The sequence below is a fragment of the Silurus aristotelis genome (assembly GCF_946808225.1).
Source record: "Silurus aristotelis genome assembly, chromosome: 9".
Taxonomy (NCBI): domain Eukaryota; kingdom Metazoa; phylum Chordata; class Actinopteri; order Siluriformes; family Siluridae; genus Silurus; species Silurus aristotelis.
Genome location: NC_139582.1, coordinates 16,401,163 through 16,420,137, shown reverse-complemented (window position 1 = coordinate 16,420,137; position 18,975 = coordinate 16,401,163).

Here is an 18,975-nt window from a genome sequence, read left to right as displayed (position 1 = left end):
GGTGATGAATGTGAAGCTGGAAGTTGAGGAGGTGATGATAAATGTCGTTAGTGCCTATGCTCCACAAGTGGGTTGTGAGATGAAGGAGGAGGAAAATTTTGGAGTGAGTTAGATGAAGTGGTTGAAGGTGAACCTAGGAAGTAAAGATTGCTGATTGGGGCAGACTTTAATGGGCATGTAGGTGAAGGGAACAGAGGCGATGAGGAGGTGATAGTAGGTATGGTCTTAAGGAGAGGAATGTAGAAGGGCAGATGGTGGTAGATTTTGCTAAAAGGATGGAAATGGCAGTGGTGAATATGTACATATGTATAGGAGGATCATAGGGTGACGTAAGAGAAGAGATGCTGGATGATTGGGCATCCAGCATCTTGGGAAGTGAGAAGGTTGGATGGTGTGGAGATGGTAAAGCAGGAAGTGGACAGGAGTAGTAAGGAGGAAGTGAGAGCAGCGATTAAGAGGATAATATAATAAAATGATTCAATATATATTTTTATATTTTTTTTAACAATTAGAAATATAAGATTTTCTACTAAGATATTTGTTATTATTTTATTTTAATGAATAATTATATTTAAAATGATAAATTATGAAATTACATGATAAATATAAAAATACAAATATATTTATTAAAAATATGTGCCAAAATGTTGTTTCAGATTTATGATGATCGTTTGTCAGAAAGAGAAAATCGAAAGCACCTAAAATCTGAAGCTACAGCATGTGAAGTTATTGATGCACTAGATGGAGCCAGAAGCTGATTATTCTGTTCGTACCAATGAATAAATGCATACATGTATTACAGACGTGTGAAAAGTGTGGAAAAATGTAGTCTTTCATGGTTTTTGAGACACATCCGAGCCTTACATCACCAAGTGCGATGTAAAGCGATGCAGTGGTGTAAAGCATGAGGCCACTGGAATCTAGAGCAGTGGAGACGTGTTCTCTAGAGTGACGAATCACGCTTCACTGTCTGGCAATGCAGTAGGCAAGTCTGAGTTTGGTGGTTGCCAGGAGAACGGTACTTGTCTGACTGCGAAGTGTAAAGTTTGATGAAGGGGGATTATGATGTGGGGTTGTTTTTCAGGATCAGGCTCGGCTCCTTATTTCCAGTGAAAGGAACTCCTAATGCTTCAGCATAACAAGACATTTTGGACAATTTTTTGCTCCCACCATTGTGGGAACAGTTTGGGTACGGCTCGTTCCTGTTCCAACATGACTGTGCTCCAGTGCACAAGATAATGTCCATGAAGACATGGATAAGTGAGTTTGGTGTGAAAGAACTTGATTGTCCTGACCTCAACCCGATAGAACACCTTTAGGAGACTGCAATCCAGATCTTCTCATCCAACATCACTGTCTGACCTCGCAAATGCGCTTCTGGAAGAACGGTCAGAAATTCCCATGAACACACTCCTAAACCTTGTGAAAAACCTTCCCAGAAGAGTTGAAGCTGCTCTAGCTGCTTAATTTGCATGTGAAGGCAGACAAGCGAATACTTTTGGCAATATAGTGTATGTGACACCGTACCCCATCGAGCTCCATTAATAAACAAGTACCCCATGGGGTTCTATTATGTGCAAGCAAGTGCCCTCTAAGGTCTTTTAATTATAAAAAAAAATGAATGAACTGCCAACTAAGGCACCCTTAAACCTGGAGTGTGTATTTCAGTGCCCTACAGGCTTCCTTCCATGCAAGAGATGAAATGCCCCTTTAGGATGCTTCTACACTAGAAATGTCAATGCCCTCCAGGTGCCCTCTACAGAACCTCAAAGGGAGGGAAAAAAATAAGAGCTTTGTAATAACTGCAATAATTCTGAATAACAAATCCAGACCTTTACAAGCAGGAAGCTGAAAACGAGGCTTGAGTCACGGTGCACCTCGAATCACACACACACACACACACACACACACACATACGTAAGTCAGATTTTCACTGAAATGTCAGTGTGTTTCCTGCACTGGTACTGAAGTGGAGCTGGCATTCAATATAGTCAAAAAATATAGTTTGTGCATCCTTTTCTAAGACATTCACAAAGGTAATCTAAAAAAAAGAAAGGGAAGTACACAATATTGGCAAAAGTTTGCAGACACCTGGTCATAAGTACAGTATGTGATTTTTGAGCATTGCAGTGCCAATTTGCTCTTATATTTCCCTCCACTCTTCTGGGAAGATGTTCCACTAGATTGTGCAGTGTGCTTATGGATATTTGTGCCACAAGGGTGTTACGAAAGGCAGGTACTGATGTAGGTGAGGAGACCTGGAGTGCAGTCAGCTTTCCAATTTAGGAATGACATCAGAGCTCTATAGCAGGCCACTCAAGATTTTCCTCTCCAAAGCATGTAAACCAGATCTTCAAGGAGCTCAATTTGTGCACAGGAGCATTGCCATGCTGGAACAGGTTTGGGTTTCCAAGTTTTAGTAAATGCAAAATTTCATAGAAGAACCCTATATAGCAGGAAAGGTCATGTGACCCAATACTTCAGAATCACCTTCAGAAATAACCTGAAGGTCAGGTGAGATCAAATCCAGTGGTTTGAATGAATATATTGATCGAATAATTGAATGCAAACATTTCATACATTGATATTCGTAGCCAAGATAATGTTATAATTCAGAGTCACTTCCTGCAGCTCCATCAAGCTGAATTAACATGAACATTTTTCAGGTCTGGTTTCTGGTTTGGAAACAAGCTGCACAGCTACACCTCTTTTCCATAAAAAAATCAAGCATTTTATAAATATATATGAATAGTTTATTATATAATAACAACTGTAATTGGAATTAAAATTATAATTGTCATACAATAGTTGAGGATGTGCTGTTACAGAATCCAACAGCGACTTCGACGTCTTCAACACTATTTATTTACATTTTAATTGTGAATTCGATTAAAAGATACCCATCGCGTGACTCTTTTAGAGACAGGAAGTAATTATTCCTTTCTAAATACTCACGGTCCTCTTTGAAGCTTGATAATTTAGTGTAAATGTTACGTGTTTTTAGTTCTCGCCGGGCTTTAGAGGGAGCCGCTGTGATGTGTTTAGCCGAGGCATCCTGGGGAAAGGCCAACGGCTTTGAACCCTGTGACGCTGCTGTCCTCTTCCTCCTCCTCCTCCTCCTCCTCTTTCTCATTCTCACAGCTCTACTGTCCACCATTAACCAGGCTCAGCTACAGCTCTCTGTTCTGTATAAGACGTATTAAAGAGTATGGGTATGTAAAAACAGAGGAAGGGATCAATAGATATATAAGCATAATGCACTACTTTTCACACCCAAGCCTTCAGAGGTCTCCTTCCTAAATTAATCCATCTCCTAATTCCATCATTATGACGCCAAGGCTATTAAAAAAACACATAGAGAATCGCAGTAGAACAGAGCGCTGCATCACACACAGGAATCTCATACAGTGGGAATGAATGTTATTACCAAAGCAAGAAACCCAATGAACACAATTCAACACATCTCCTTTCACTGTAGCCACAGCTGCAGCACCCACGTGCATCATCTTTAGCAGAAGCATCGATTTTAACCTGCATAATATGACCCCCGGTTTTCCCTGTGTATTTGTTTCAGTGCATTGCGGTTTTTCTGGGGATTCGAAATGAAGACAATTTGTGTGTTTTTGTGCAAATTCTAAAGTGGTTCATGAAAAAGCTTAAAAACTGTGGTTTCTCAAGATATCCAGCTTTTCTTGAAAATGTCCTTGAAAGTGTATCTATGACCAAATCAGTTTCTAATTCTCATTCTTATTCGGTCTGTACTCTCTGACCATCCAATCAAAGGACGTGAAAATGCTGACATTATTGTACACCTGCAAGATGGTCCCTAACTCGCAATCTGATTGGTTAAAGCAATAGCTTTAGCTGTATTGGACATATGGCTTTTCAATACATATGTGGTCCTTCTCCAAACTCTTACCACAAAGTTAGAAGCACATCTAAACTTCACCCAAACCTGTTCCAGCATGACAATGCCGCTGTGCACAAACATATTAACATGAGTTAACCTATCATGATTTAAGAGATGTTCAGAGTTGCTAACATTCACAGTGCTAACAGCTTGAAATACTACGCTCTGAATGTCCACCAGTGTTGAGATTAACTATGGTTAAATTAATCAGCAAGCTAACAACTAACCTGAGTAGATTTCTGAGATGATTCCTACAAGCACCAATAATATTTAATGCTAAAATTAGCCGATTAACGAGATGAGCTAATCTGACCAGATTTCAGTGAGGATTTTTTTTTTTTATGTTTTTAGTTGTTACATTAGTCATTAACTAGACAGCCAACTGACTTAACAAGATTTTGGTGTCAATCCAAAGCAACTAAAAAGCAACTAAAATGTTGTCATCATGTTCTATACAACAAGTTAACATTGAAAAAATCCTTATTATCATCATCTATTACAGAAAAGAAAAGTTTATAAACTGCAAAAGGAACACGGCTTAATTAAGGCAGGATGTTTGCATGTTTCATTCAGTGTCTCTGAAGTGATTTTTCTTTATTATAATGCGTGATAAGGGATAATTTACTGTCTTTGTGCAGGGTTCGGTGGATTAGTGGGTCCGGTGTTGCTTATCGCAGGGGTTCGTTAAGATGACACGATTAAAGTAATTGTTCCGGCTGCTAATCAGACAGCAGCAGGCAGCAGAGTTCGATTTCACATGTGACACTTATTTACTCTCCGTGTGTGTGTGTGTGTGTGTGTGTGTGTGTTTGTGTGTGTGTGTGTGTGTGTGTGTGTGTGGAGTAGGAAGAAGAAGCATGGGTAAACAGCCAGCCATACTTTAAAATAGGCCATAGAAGGCTCTCGAGTGCCGTCATTGCCTACCAGTACCTACATTTTTACAATGAAATATTTTTTTTTTACTGTATCTTGAAAACGCTTATTTGTTATAACTACTTATAACCACATCAGGATCGTATCACGCTCTTATGTGTAGTGTCTAAATCGGATGCTAAAATCTGAGAAGGTTTGTGAAGCCGTGTTAGCTTTTAATAAGCAGGACATGAGGGTTGAGGTCAGTAATATTTTCAGAAAAATCTAAATTATTATAAAAAAAAGAAAGAAAAAATTGCTTGTGGCTATTTAAACTATTGGCCCCCATGAGGAATATAGCTCCCTCTCTCTTTCTTCCCCTCTCTCTCTCTCTCTCTCTCTCTCTCTCTCCCTCTTTTGTGTGTGTGTGTGCGTGCGTATGTGTGTGTGTACATATAAAAAAATTGTGGCATCCGGGGAAGAAATAAAAGTACAATGTTTGTAAGTGAAATTAACAAACCTCAGAATCTGAGAAATGTAAATAAGTGCATAAAAAAGTGAAAAACAGCATACATGTTTATAAGTAGAATTTACAATGTGGTAAATTTATAGTACTGTGGTTTTTGAGAGACACTTGCATGCCCCTTTTGTAACCTTGGGCATCAATGGTAGGTTTTGGATGAGATACATGTGGTGATGTTATATTTACTTGTTATAAAGATGTAGGTTAAATTGTGAAAGGAATATTTATCCAACATGGTTCCTTTTCCATACTCGTGACACCATGTGATTCCGTCTGGACTGCGGCTTGGTGGAACCAACAAGACGATGAGCCGAAGTGACAAATACGTCCGAGTTCTGTAAGAGTTATTTAGAGAGCAAACAGTTGTATGGAGTGTTTATCATGGAACCACCTGCCCAGTCACCACACCTGAATCCTACTGAACTTCTCTGAGATGAACTGCATCACAAGAAAGAAATCTCCAGCTAATTAAGAACAATTTTGGCGAATCTTTAAAAAAAGGCACAGCAAAGTGTTTCAGCTGAATGCCGAGAGTGTGTAAAGCTGTTCTTCATTCTAAGAGAGGATTTTTAAAAAATGAAAATAAAGTGGAACATCTGGACATTTAAAGATTTGTTTAGTCAAAGGAAATCTTCAGAGTGTTACATTACTGAGTTTCCACACTTTATCACACTGTATATTACAAATCAGTGTAATTCAGTGCAAAGTGTCTGGAATTGTTACTGTTCTTCATTTGATATTTGTCTGCTGGAATTCATCCTTTAGTAAATTGATTTCTGAAAGCATCTGCCTTTTTTTCACATGCCCATGAAGAAAAAAAACGCTGAAAGAAGAGAGAAAGCAGGTGTGTTGGATATGTGTGATTACGCCATCAGCTGCAGGTGTGTGAAACAGAAACACACTGATTAGGGATTGTGATTTTCAGAAGGTGGGGATTATGATCTTGGAACATTGTTCTACTGTTCCAGAAGATTCTCTCGAGCTGAATGAATTTAATACGTGTGGAAATCATGGTTTATGACTAGTGATTAGCTCAGGAAACTCACCAGAGACCACGCAGTAAAAGAACACATTTTCATTACAAAATAAAAAAATAAATAAAATACAGTTGGCGCACATTAGCATTAGCATTAGCTGTCTGCCTACATTTAAAATTTCTGTTCTGCAACAGTATCGGCTAACAGCTAAGATTAACCTGACAGAATTTCCACAGATATTCTACTAATGCTCAGGGCTAACATTAACTAGCTAGAGAAGATATGCTAATTGCTAACATCATTTTAAAGTACATTAAATATTCAGTGTTAGCATTAGCCAAATAGATATACTTGAAATATCCATCTAATATAACAAGATTTCTAAAAGAATTCTTAAGTATAACGTTCAGCACTTACAATAACCAGCTATATAATATACGCTAACAACTTGCATTAGCCAGCTAGCTAACATAAATTGGCTTGATTAGATAATGTAATGTGAAAATTGTTGTTGTTTAGAACCTGACAAAACTGCAAAGTTTAACCTGTTCAGTGAGCTAAATCCTAACATTAGCAAATTAGATTAGATGAGGTGACTGCAAACATAGCACATTTGTGAGAAAACTAGCTAGCATGCACAATCCTGACAGGATCAAATTTAGGATATAGATTACTAACAAGCTTGATACACAAGGCTAAATGCTATCAATAGCCACCAAGAAAACATGAGTGAGCTTTAAAAAAAAAACATTTATGTTAAGATTTTTTATAAAAGTATAATAAAATCCAGGGTTCAGATTAGCCATTTAGCTAACGTCAGGTATTTTGTCAGGATTTTTGTGAGAATTATTGAGTGTTTAATATAACTTGTTATAAATAAGTAACTTGCTAAAATACACCAGCTAGCGAACATGGACAAATCTGGCATTACTTTTGAATGGATTAATTTACAAATATAAAAAGTTTTATAAACATATATGTATAGATTTTGTAAGGACTGTGTTTTTCCACTGCAGGAATCACGTTACACATGCAACAGCAAAAAAGTGGAGTGTTTGGCCGAAAGGAGTCACACAAGAGGATCTCCAGTAGCAGGAGACTGAGCGGAGTCGAGCTGCACCGGATGATGAGACACCATTGACGTCACACTGATTCTGCCCATGTGTCTCTCTCACACGCACACACACACACACACACACACACACACACACACACACACACACACACACACACACACACACACACACATTTGTTAAGAGAAACCCGCTGTTCTTTCTCTTTCCACACAGGGGGGGAGCAACTTAACAAAGCTTTGCTCATGCCTGCTAATTAAATGCAAGGATCTCATATAATTAAGAGCAAAGCCCTAACACCAGCACTCAGCCCAGCGAGGAAGAACAAAAGCCTTCTCTGATGGATGGTTGGCTAAAACGTGCTACCTTCTGAACACTTCCCGGAGCCAAAACCCACATCGGTTATAAGGTTATAAATATCCAGCGAATGAAATTCTTGTCCTTGTCAATTAGCATACGCAAAGCTCAATCAAGGCAAGGTGAATATCCAAGGGCAAATTACAGCAAAGTTATGAAGTGAAGTGTCAATCAAAGTGAAGGAACGCGACTGCGAAGTCTAATTGAAAAAGTTTGCTTCTCTTAATATCTCAGCGTGGCATTGCCCAAGGGCATCTTGCGCTGTCTCTGACTCGGGAATGAGAGATGTGACTTTGGTGCAGGTTGCGTTAAAGTTTTGTTCGGAAATCATTTTACGAGCATTGAAATACAGGGAATTTTGAGTAAATGTCCAGCGTCCTTATGAAATTACTTTATGATTTGATTCCATACACTGATGTTTTTTCTTATCAGGAAAATCAGGAGAATCTATGTGGAGAAATAAGAAACAGCCAATCCTATTCAAGACACAAGATCATTTAGATACACAAAAGTAGCTAAATATGGAGAGGGCATTATATATCAAGAGAGTTAACATACAAGGTGAAAACAAAAAGTTCTGAGACTAGTTTTGTAACACTCACAAGGCTGCACAGTCACAGGGAGCACCAACCTTCATAAGTCAGTGTGCCAAAAGACGTCGTCCTGTGTAAATCTGAAGCTGTGCAACTGGTGCTATTCTGAACACGTGTGCACCCTGTCACCGAGTTTGTAGCGGTTTGCACGTTTCTGTACTTACTTAACAAGAGCGGACCTGAGTTGAGGAAAGGGTTCCTCGTCTGCATGACAGCTTTCAAATGGTCAGTTTTACATGCCAGGAACGAAAAGCTTGTAAACACCATCTTCAATTTCACAGACACTTTAAACTCAGGCAAGGACTGTAAAGAAAGACACAGAAAACACAGAAAAATGAGAAGACGTTATCAATCACGGCTGATTGGACACAAAGAGAGCAGGATAGGATCTCAGACTCAAAGCCGTGACTAAGTCAATGAGTAATTCATCTTGTTGCGAAATAGTGAATAATTGCGATCTGGACAGGCGTCTTGGCCATACCGGGGTGACATCATGCTACAGAGTAAGTGCTCTGCTGTGTAGGAGAGAGGTCACTTTACAGTCAAGTCGCATCACATTGTCAGCATGCTTACAGCTATAGACTTGGAACATAATTACTTCCTGTAACAGGAATGTTGTTTTGTGGTAAAACTCAGTCCTGTGGCAGGAAAAAGTAGACAAGTAAAAACACGTTAACCTCGTCACTCTGTCTGCCTCATGGGTCAGGTGTAGGAGGTCTTGAATAACATGGCAGCGTATCGAATGGCTGCGTTCGTGCCATTGACCACCTCTGCTCTAAAATTAGTTTTATGAGGAAGGTTATTATTTATTGGTGATGGTGTGTGGAAATGTTTTAGACAAAAACAAAGTAAGACGCATCCTATGAGGCATAGCAAAAGCAGGTGCCGTAAAACATAAAAATTTGCTAAATACAGTGTTAATATATACGATAATTCACACAAAACACGTTGTCTCTGTCAGGGTAGAAGGTTTCGGAACGATATCTCAGTGGACTTAAAAGCCTATAAGTGAACTTATAGGTGACGGCTGACGCTTCACAAACTTGTTATGCTGTTAAACACCACTTTTACCAGAGATCATGTCATCGCTGAATGAGACGATATGAGCCATCATGGCAACTCATGACCCAGTAATGTGTATTTGGTCATTTGCAAGTTGTAACAACGTGAGCTCTCATGTGGTGACTTTTCCAACGTACAAAGAAAGTAGAAAGAAAATTACATCTGTATACATTCATGCTTTATGAACAATATATAATAAGTTATAATAAATTATATAAATAAATAATAATAAAAATACTTAAACTGTGCTGTAACAGCTACATTTTTGACTAAAGAGAAACAGCAGCAGAGAATCTAGTGCTGTTTTTATGTATTATCTAATCTAAATCCAATCCTGCTATAAACACACTTAAGTTGACGTCGTTGAAGTTCTTCCTCCATTTTGTGCCTCCTCTATCAGCTCAGAACTCACCAAAATTTGTAAGGTACCAAACCAAACATAATTAAATTAAATGCATACCATCTTCCTGATGAGTTTGCATTTTCACTCTCCAGCATTCACACATGTATGAATGGAAGTCAAAGGAAAGAAAAGTGGAGTGTAATCGCACCGCAGTCATGTACAGTATATCTAATCACTCCAGCACAAGTGGGAAAAAAAAGAAAAGAAAACATTTTTTCAGTTATTTTCCTTGTGACGCTGCACAGACGGGGGCCTCCACAGATGATGCAAGCCTTCTGTGTGAGCGTCTGTAGGAAGAGATGCATGCTGGGTGGTGAATTACGCTGGGTAGAGGGGTGTGCATCAACCAACCTTCTGGAACCAGAACTGCTACACGTGCTGCTTCGAAAACATTGATGTAATCAAAAACATTGTGACTTTATTATTAATACTTTGACATTTACTTACACGTATGTAAATATGTATACAAAGTGCTTTATTTCTCTTAAACCACAAAATTTTGCCAAATGTACACTGAGACTGGAGACTCCTTCAATACATGTTAAATAAAATACAGATACAGTCTCCATTAAGAACACTTGAGTTGAACAAATACTATCCAAGCCCTTGTATTTCTAACCCGAGAGCTGTAATGAGTGAAGCATGATGTCCTATATCAAAGAATATAAATCAAATAAACTATAGTTTCATCTAACAGATTTTTGTTGTTGTCATAGTAACAACCTTCTGGTCCATGACGTTATCGATTTTTCTTTTTTGACGTTTTTTTTTTTAATACTCACTTTTCCTCCATTCATTTCTTTTCTGCAGATTTGTCCTGACGTACAAACTGAGAAAGTTGAATTCAGTCTCCACAACAACACTAAACAGATTTGTGTGATGCCACAGAAACTCTGCATGGCATCATTTGTTGGAAGAACATTAACAGCTATTAAATAAAATAAAAAGTGCTTTTTTATCATTCGACATTCAGGATGAACGATCGCTGCGATACACAGCAAAAGCCGTAACTTTATTTTTGCTACAGGAATAACACTATATCTATACGCCACTGTACTCATCTGAACCCCGCTGTGAGAATTTCTGCTCTTTATTTGTTATTAGAGTCGCTAATTGACTTCCCATTAAAAGCTGCACAAGCAGATCACAGAGCATTACTGATAAGAGACGAATTAACATACACACTGATGTTCTGACGCATCTTGTCACATTGATAAAAACATTAACATTAATATTCTATCACTGTCAAAAAACCTCTATCATTACATCTGTTTATATTCCATCACTTTATGCTCCTTGTATCTGCTGTTTTTATATTCACAACACAGTGTCTTTGTACTAGACATAACCCTGATACAACTCACAAACCTGACTTTACACTCTGTCATAAACATGCCACAGCTCTTTTAGAACTCTGTCACAACCATGGCAAAAAACATGACATAACCCTGATTTAACCCCGGCATAAGCCTGACTTAACCCTGTCAATAACCTGACTTAATCCTGTCATAACCATGATTTAACCAAGTTTTAAAACTGACTCAATCCTGTCATTACCCTGATTTAATCCTGTCGTAAGGCATATTTAATTCTGTCATTAACCTGTCTTAATCCTGTCATAACTATGATTTAACCTTGTCATTAACCTGATTTAGCCCTGTCTTAACCCTGATTGAACCCTGTCATAAGCCTGACTTAACCCTGTCATTAACCTGACTTAATCCTGTCATAACCATGATTTAACCCTGTCATAAGCCTGATTTAACCCTGTCATAACCCTAATTTAATCCTGTCATCAGCCTGATTTAACCCTGTCATATCCCTCATTCAATCCTCTCATAAGACTGACTTAATTCTATCATAAACCTGATATAACCCTGTCATAATCCTGATATAACCCTGTCATAAGCCTGATTTGATTCGGTCATAAGACTGATTTAACCCTTTTATGACTATATCATGGTACAGGTTATAGCATGCGACAGGTTGTTGTGAGAGCCCATTATCATTATCCAGCTGTTCAGCAGTCACATGATCACTGTAATGTTTACATACGTTGTGTATGTTCCCATAATATTTTATTGTTTCTTTTACTAGAGATCACATCATGTTTCATTTGCTTGATATCATCATCATCATCATCATCATCATCATCATCATCATCATCGCCATAATCAGCAGCAGCAGTGCCACCTGTGTTATCATGCTGAGGGCGGTTTGAACTTAGTATTATGATAATGGCTTCACCCACATTTTTCTTCCCCCTAATCTGTGTTTTGAAGCCCCGCTGCCTGTTTTTGGTTTGTGTTCCCCAATAAAAACCCTTCACACACACACACACACACACACACACACACACACACACACACACTCACACACACACACACACACACAGGTTTTCCATCAACATTTGCACGATATTCCACACTAATGATAACGCTGCTACTTTTCACAGCTTTGTGACGGCATAATTATGACAGTGAAAGTGCAATTACGGTCGCATTTAGGTGTTTGTCTTCTCGATGATCGCAGGAGAGCGGACCCCCGGCACGAAATGAGCTGGAAAACACGATAAGCAGCTTATCTGTTCCTGCAGGTGCTCAGCCTCCACGATCCAATCAGGGAATTCTGCAGGGAATCCATTGACTTCTGAACTCTTGGTTTGAATGTTCATAGAAAATTTGTGGGGATTTTTTATATATATATATATATATATATATATATATATATATATATATATATATATATATATATATATATATATATATATATATATATATATATATATAAACTTTGTTGGTTGCAGAATCCAGATGGAGGTGTTTTGAAATTTTGTAAAAGCCAAGTGGGAACGAAAAGAAAAATGGAAATGTGACATTTTAAATGAGGGTTTTCTTTTTGTCTTTCAGGAGTGTTTAAAGATTTAATTGCATGCTTTTCATCACATATCAAACATCTTTGTTCCATGTTCTCTCTCTGTACGGTATTCTTTTTTTCATGTTTCATTTTTTGTGTTTGACTGTTAGGGTTAGTTTTTTCTTTTGTGAAATTTTCTTTCTACCGACCTACGTTTTATGTCTTTCCTTTCATGGTTTTAATAATCTAAACTTTCTTCTGTTTTATGTTTATATCTTTGGCACTTTCAGCACTTGTATATTCTGGCAAGTTCTATATAGAACCATGTAAACCCTTGTTTGTTACTCACACAAAAACAGAATTCATCAGTGAGAAATCATCAGTATTTTTTAGTACACTTTTACTTCTAGAACAATCTGGTTTTATGTTGTTTATCTAAATAAAAATAAAAAACGTCTAACAGAGGTGTGTAAACCAGCCACTGTATCTTCTGGCTAAAACCCTCACAGAGCCTACTTTGCATTTTGGTGATGTCTGACCAACTGTGAAATTCCCTCTGTCTTTTTGTAAAGCTTTTGCTTTCCAACGCGGAGATGAACAAAATCCTCTCCTGTAATGTCCTCTGTGTTATCTGGACAAAAGCCGAGTACAGTTTAGGTCTAATTTCTGAAAGAGGGATTGTGTTGGAGCGCAGTGGAGCGAAGCCGAATGGGAGAGAATTTGAACACCACCAGGAGAAGAAGGAGGTTGTCGATAATTTATACATGATTTAAAGAAAGGTGCATTTTTATATAATATAATAGACTATACTGACAATAGTTTGTGGACACCTAAGCATAAGACTCGTATGTGCTTTTTTTAACCTCCTATTGCACATTTAGTTTCCATTTAGTGTTCTAATAAACTTCACCGTTCCAAAAAGATGTTCCACTACAATTTGTAGTGTGCTTGTGGAGATTTGTGTTCATTCAGCTACAAGATTGTTAGTAAAGTCAGGTACTGATGTAGCTGAGGTGAAGAGGCCTGGAAATGCAGTCAGCGTTCACATTCTTCCCAAAGCTCTATAGCAGGAGATCTTCCACTCCAACCCATATAAAGGATCCGTTTATAGAGCTGGCTTTGTGCACAGGGCATTGTCATGCTGGAACAGGTTTGGGTCTCCTAGCTCAGATGGAGAGAACATTTTATGTTACTGCATCCAAAGACATCCAACACGTTTTTGAAAGAACCACGTATGGCTTTGAATGGCAGGTGTCCCAATACTTTTGACCATACAGTGTATGTATCTAAGATAACACTGGTAATCTTTTAGTTCTTTCACAAGTTTTCCCAGGTTTTTTGTTCATTTTCTTTGACTTTTCAGTAGTTAAACCCTCTGGTGGTGTTTCAATGTTCTGGGCAGACGCTTTTAAAGAGGTTTCCATTTTCAAAAGTTTAAACTCCTGAAAAGCACCTTTAGTGATCCAATCTCTCACCACTAGAGTGGGCTTGAGATGGAGTAGAAAAAAGAAAAACTATGCTCTCTCTCTCTCTCTCTCTCTCTCTCTCTCTCTCTCTCTCTCTCTCACACTTCATCAGGAAGAAGAGTTTTTCTTTTTTCTTTTTCTTTTTTTTGGCAGGTTTTAGGAAAAGGGCAAGTCTCTCAGAGGATTAATCTGTACAGATGGCATTCATTCAGTAGCTGCTCGAGTGTGTCAATCATCCCAATAAGTACACCAGAAAGGTTACTCTCCCTGCCTCCTCATGCCTCCTCATGCCTCCTCAAACATCTATTTCTGTCCATTCCTTTTCCTCTATAGGTCAAAGTGCATTTACTTAATGGACCTCCCCGACGAACCCAACGCCTTCGCTCTCCGATAAGGACAGCGTGACCAGACTGATCCTATAGGCTGCATAAACACTATTTAACACGTCTTCTGTTTACTCTTCAGTCACGTCTTTTCCTTACTCTACAGTCACATCTTCTCTTTACTCTACGGTCACGTCTTCTCCTTACTCTACGGTCACGTCTTCTCCTTACTCTACAGTCACGTCTTCTTCTTACTCTACAGTCACGTCTTCTCCTTACTCTACAGTCACGTCTTCTCCTTACTCTACTGTCACGTCTTCTTCTTACTCTACAGTCACGTCTTCTCCTTACTCTACAGTCACGTCTTCTTCTTACTCTACAGTCACGTCTTCTCCTTACTCTACAGTCACGTCTTCTTCTTACTCTACGGTCACGTCTTCTTCTTACTCTACGGTCACGTCTTCTTCTTACTCTACGGTCACGTCTTCTCCTTACTCTACAGTCACGTCTTCTTCTTACTCTACGGTCACGTCTTCTCCTTACTCTACAGTCACGTCTTCTCCTTACTCTACAGTCACGTCTTCTTCTTACTCTACAGTCACGTCTTCTCCTTACTCTACGGTCACGTCTTCTTCTTACTCTACGGTCACGTCTTCTCCTTACTCTACAGTCACGTCTTCTCCTTACTCTACAGTCACGTCTTCTCCTTACTCTACAGTCACGTCTTCTCCTTACTCTACAGTCACGTCTTCTCCTTACTCTACGGTCACGTCCCCTCCTTACTCTACGGTCACGTCTTCTCCTTACTCTACAGTCAAGTCTTCTCCTTACTCTACAGACACGTCTTCTCCTTACTCTACAGACACGTCTTCTCCTTACTCTACAGACACGTCTTCTCCCTACTCTACAGACACGTCTTCTCCTTACTCTACGGTCACGTCTTCTCCTTACTCTACTGCGACGTCTTCTCCTTTCTCTACAGACACGTCTTCTCCTTACTCTACAGACACGTCTTCTCCTTACTCTACAGTCACGTCTTCTCCTTACTTTACTGTCACGTCTTCTCCTTTCTCTACAGACACGTCTTCTCCTTACTCTACAGACACGTCTTCTCCTTACTCTACAGTCACGTCTTCTTCTTACTCTACGGTCACGTCTTCTTCTTACTCTACGGTCACGTCTTCTTCTTACTCTACGGTCACGTCTTCTCCTTACTCTACGGTCACGTCTTCTCCTTACTCTACAGTCACGTCTTCTCCTTACTCTACAGTCACGTCTTCTCCTTACTCTACAGTCACGTCTTCTCCTTACTCTACAGTCACGTCTTCTCCTTACTCTACGGTCACGTCCCCTCCTTACTCTACGGTCACGTCTTCTCCTTACTCTACAGTCAAGTCTTCTCCTTACTCTACAGACACGTCTTCTCCTTACTCTACAGACACGTCTTCTCCTTACTCTACAGACACGTCTTCTCCCTACTCTACAGACACGTCTTCTCCTTACTCTACGGTCACGTCTTCTCCTTACTCTACTGCGACGTCTTCTCCTTTCTCTACAGACACGTCTTCTCCTTACTCTACAGACACGTCTTCTCCCTACTCTACAGACACGTCTTCTCCTTACTCTACAGTCACGTCTTCTCCTTACTTTACTGTCACGTCTTCTCCTTTCTCTACAGACACGTCTTCTCCTTACTCTACAGACACGTCTTCTCCTTACTCTACAGACACGTCTTCTCCCTACTCTACAGACACGTCTTCTCCTTACTCTACGGTCACGTCTTCTCCTTACTCTACAGTCACGTCTTCTCCTTACTCTACGGTCACGTCTTCTCTTTACTCTGCGGTCACGTCTTCTCCTTACTCTACAGTCACGTCTTCTCCTTACTCTACAGTCACGTCTTCTCCTTACTCTACGGTCACGTCTTCACCTTACTCTACGGTCACGTCTTCTCCTTACTCTACGGTCACGTCTTCTCCTTACTCTACGGTCACGTCTTCTCCTTACTCTACGGTCACGTCTTCTTTTTACTCTACGGTCACGTCTTCTCCTTACTCTACGGTCACGTCTTCACCTTACTCTACGGTCACGTCTTCTCCTTACTCTACGGTCACGTCTTCTCCTTACTCTACGGTCACGTCTTCACCTTACTCTACGGTCACGTCTTCTCCTTACTCTACTGTCACGTCTTCTCCTTACTCTACAGTCACGTCCCCCCCTTACTCTACAGTCACGTCTTCTCCTTACTCTACAGTCTCATCTTCTCTTCACTCTACGGTCACGTCTTCTCCCTACTCTACAGACACGTCTTCTCCTTACTCTACAGTCACGTCTTCTCCTTACTCTACAGTCACGTCTTCTCCTTACTCTACAGTCACATCTTCTCCGTACTCCACAGGTTAAATAATCAAGCCACGAGTCTGTCATGTGTCTATTAAGCTTTAAATCCCAAACACAAAACGACAAATCAGTCCATCAGTGAGTCCATCAGCAATAAAGTGCCACAGCATTTCTCTTTAAAATTCACATTTTGCACGGCATTGTGGGTAATCCAAACCTTAAAACTCAGGATTTGATTATAAAAAATTATTTTTGGATGCTGAATGAATGCTGGATTTGCTTGAAGCGAACATGCTTTCTTAATGAATGTGTCTAATAAAGAGTAAATATTTCCTGCACTGATAATAATAACATCAGCAACAGTATGGTGCTGTTGCTTGGAGCTGGGAGAAGAAATAAATAATGATGAGAAGAAGAAATTAACGATGTTTTTCTCCTCCATAAATGGTCGAGGAATGAATTAAATCATTAGTCTGGGGGTGTAAGTGATCATTAAAACAAGTGCACCAATAAATGACTTAAATGTAATGAATATTCCATTCCCAGCTTCATAAAAGAGTAGGAAGTTCCACCATGGAGAGTGATGCATGCATGAATGTATGTATAGATATATAATATGCAGAAAATCAAAAAACAGTCAAAAATAGAAACAAGTTATTGTCTTGACCCTGGAGTGTTTGTATATCAGAATAGTTCTGCTTTGTATGTGAATTCATCTCAATCATAAGTCACAGAGACGCCGTACTGGGACGTCCTGAACTGCAGATCGGAACGTCAGGAGATGACAGCACACACGCCTTCACCCCAGACACACGATCCGGGAGACCTTCTAAAAATAGAGCGCATCTCATTATAAATATTCCCAAACTGACGTCGGTGTAATGCTTCGCTCTCTCTGATAGGTTTCACACGTCTTTCACACTGCTGCAGTGCAGAGGCTGTGTCGAGTGACAACAAAGAAGCGTCCAGAAAAAAGTTTTTGTTAATGAGGAAGATTTGAGTTATCAGCGTTGAAGAAAATAATAGAAACACATAAAAAGAAAATGTAATCATGCTGATGATGTTGGAACTCAGCCAATTAGAGAAGAAAGCACAGTAATGCAATTAAGATCCTTTCAGCTATTTGGGTGACAAAACTATTCCTGAAATGGTCTTAGTTTCTATATGAACATCTTTCAAGAATGAGTCAAGAATGCTTAAATAAACAATAACAAAAGCACTCATTATTTACATCTTAATAAGATGCAGCTTTAATAAGACCTTATAGTAGGAGCATAGTTTCTGTATATGTAAACTTTCTTTGTATAACTTAATTGGATGGCTTGACTATATTTCAGCATTTATTTATTCAATTTATGTGTAATTTCACTATATGGACAAAAGTACTGGGACACCTGTCATTTCTAGCCAGATGTGGTTCTTCCCCAAACTGTAACCACAAAGTTGGAGGCAAACAATCATACAGGACATGTTTGGATTTCCCTTCACTTGAACTAGGAGACCCAAACCTGTTTCAGCATCTCCTGCTATAAAGATCTGACCTCATTCCTATGGAACACCTTTGGGATGAATGTGAACACTGACTGGACCTCCTCACCTTCATCAGTGCCTGGCTTTACTAACACCCTTGTGTAACACCTCATAGTCAGGTCCAGGTTTGAGATAATGAAAATGAGAATTATGAGTCAATGCTATGTGATTTAAAGCTTTGATAATATTTGAAAATATTGTGCAGGAATCTGTTTTTCAGGTTTTATCCTAGTTTACATGGAAATGTTATAGTTTTGTGATAACGATTAATTTTTGTTTACATAAAATTATTATCCACGTAATTCTTCATTAATAAATCCTGATGTTTATTCGCATGATTTTCATGTACATTTTCTGGTCAGAATGTAAAAGAAATCACAGAGAAACACCATATTCACCAGTGATCCTTCTCCACTGCGAGTGATGAGTTGAAGTCAGAAAACTGACGTGTCCGGTTGAATCCATCCTGCCGTACCTACGTTCGTATACTTCACTTTAAAGGCTTCATTGCCCTGAAAGGTTTTTCATTACAGGAAGGCGATGTGTGCTCTGACTGAACTGATTACAGTGTTTGAGCAGCGCAGCAGTGATGCAAAAAAAAAAAAAAAAAAAAAAAGGTGTTTCGCACAAATAAGCATCACTTATAGCACTTCGTCCTCAGCCGCGTGTCGACTTTCTAATGGAGCCCGAAAGTGTTGTGCTTGCACACG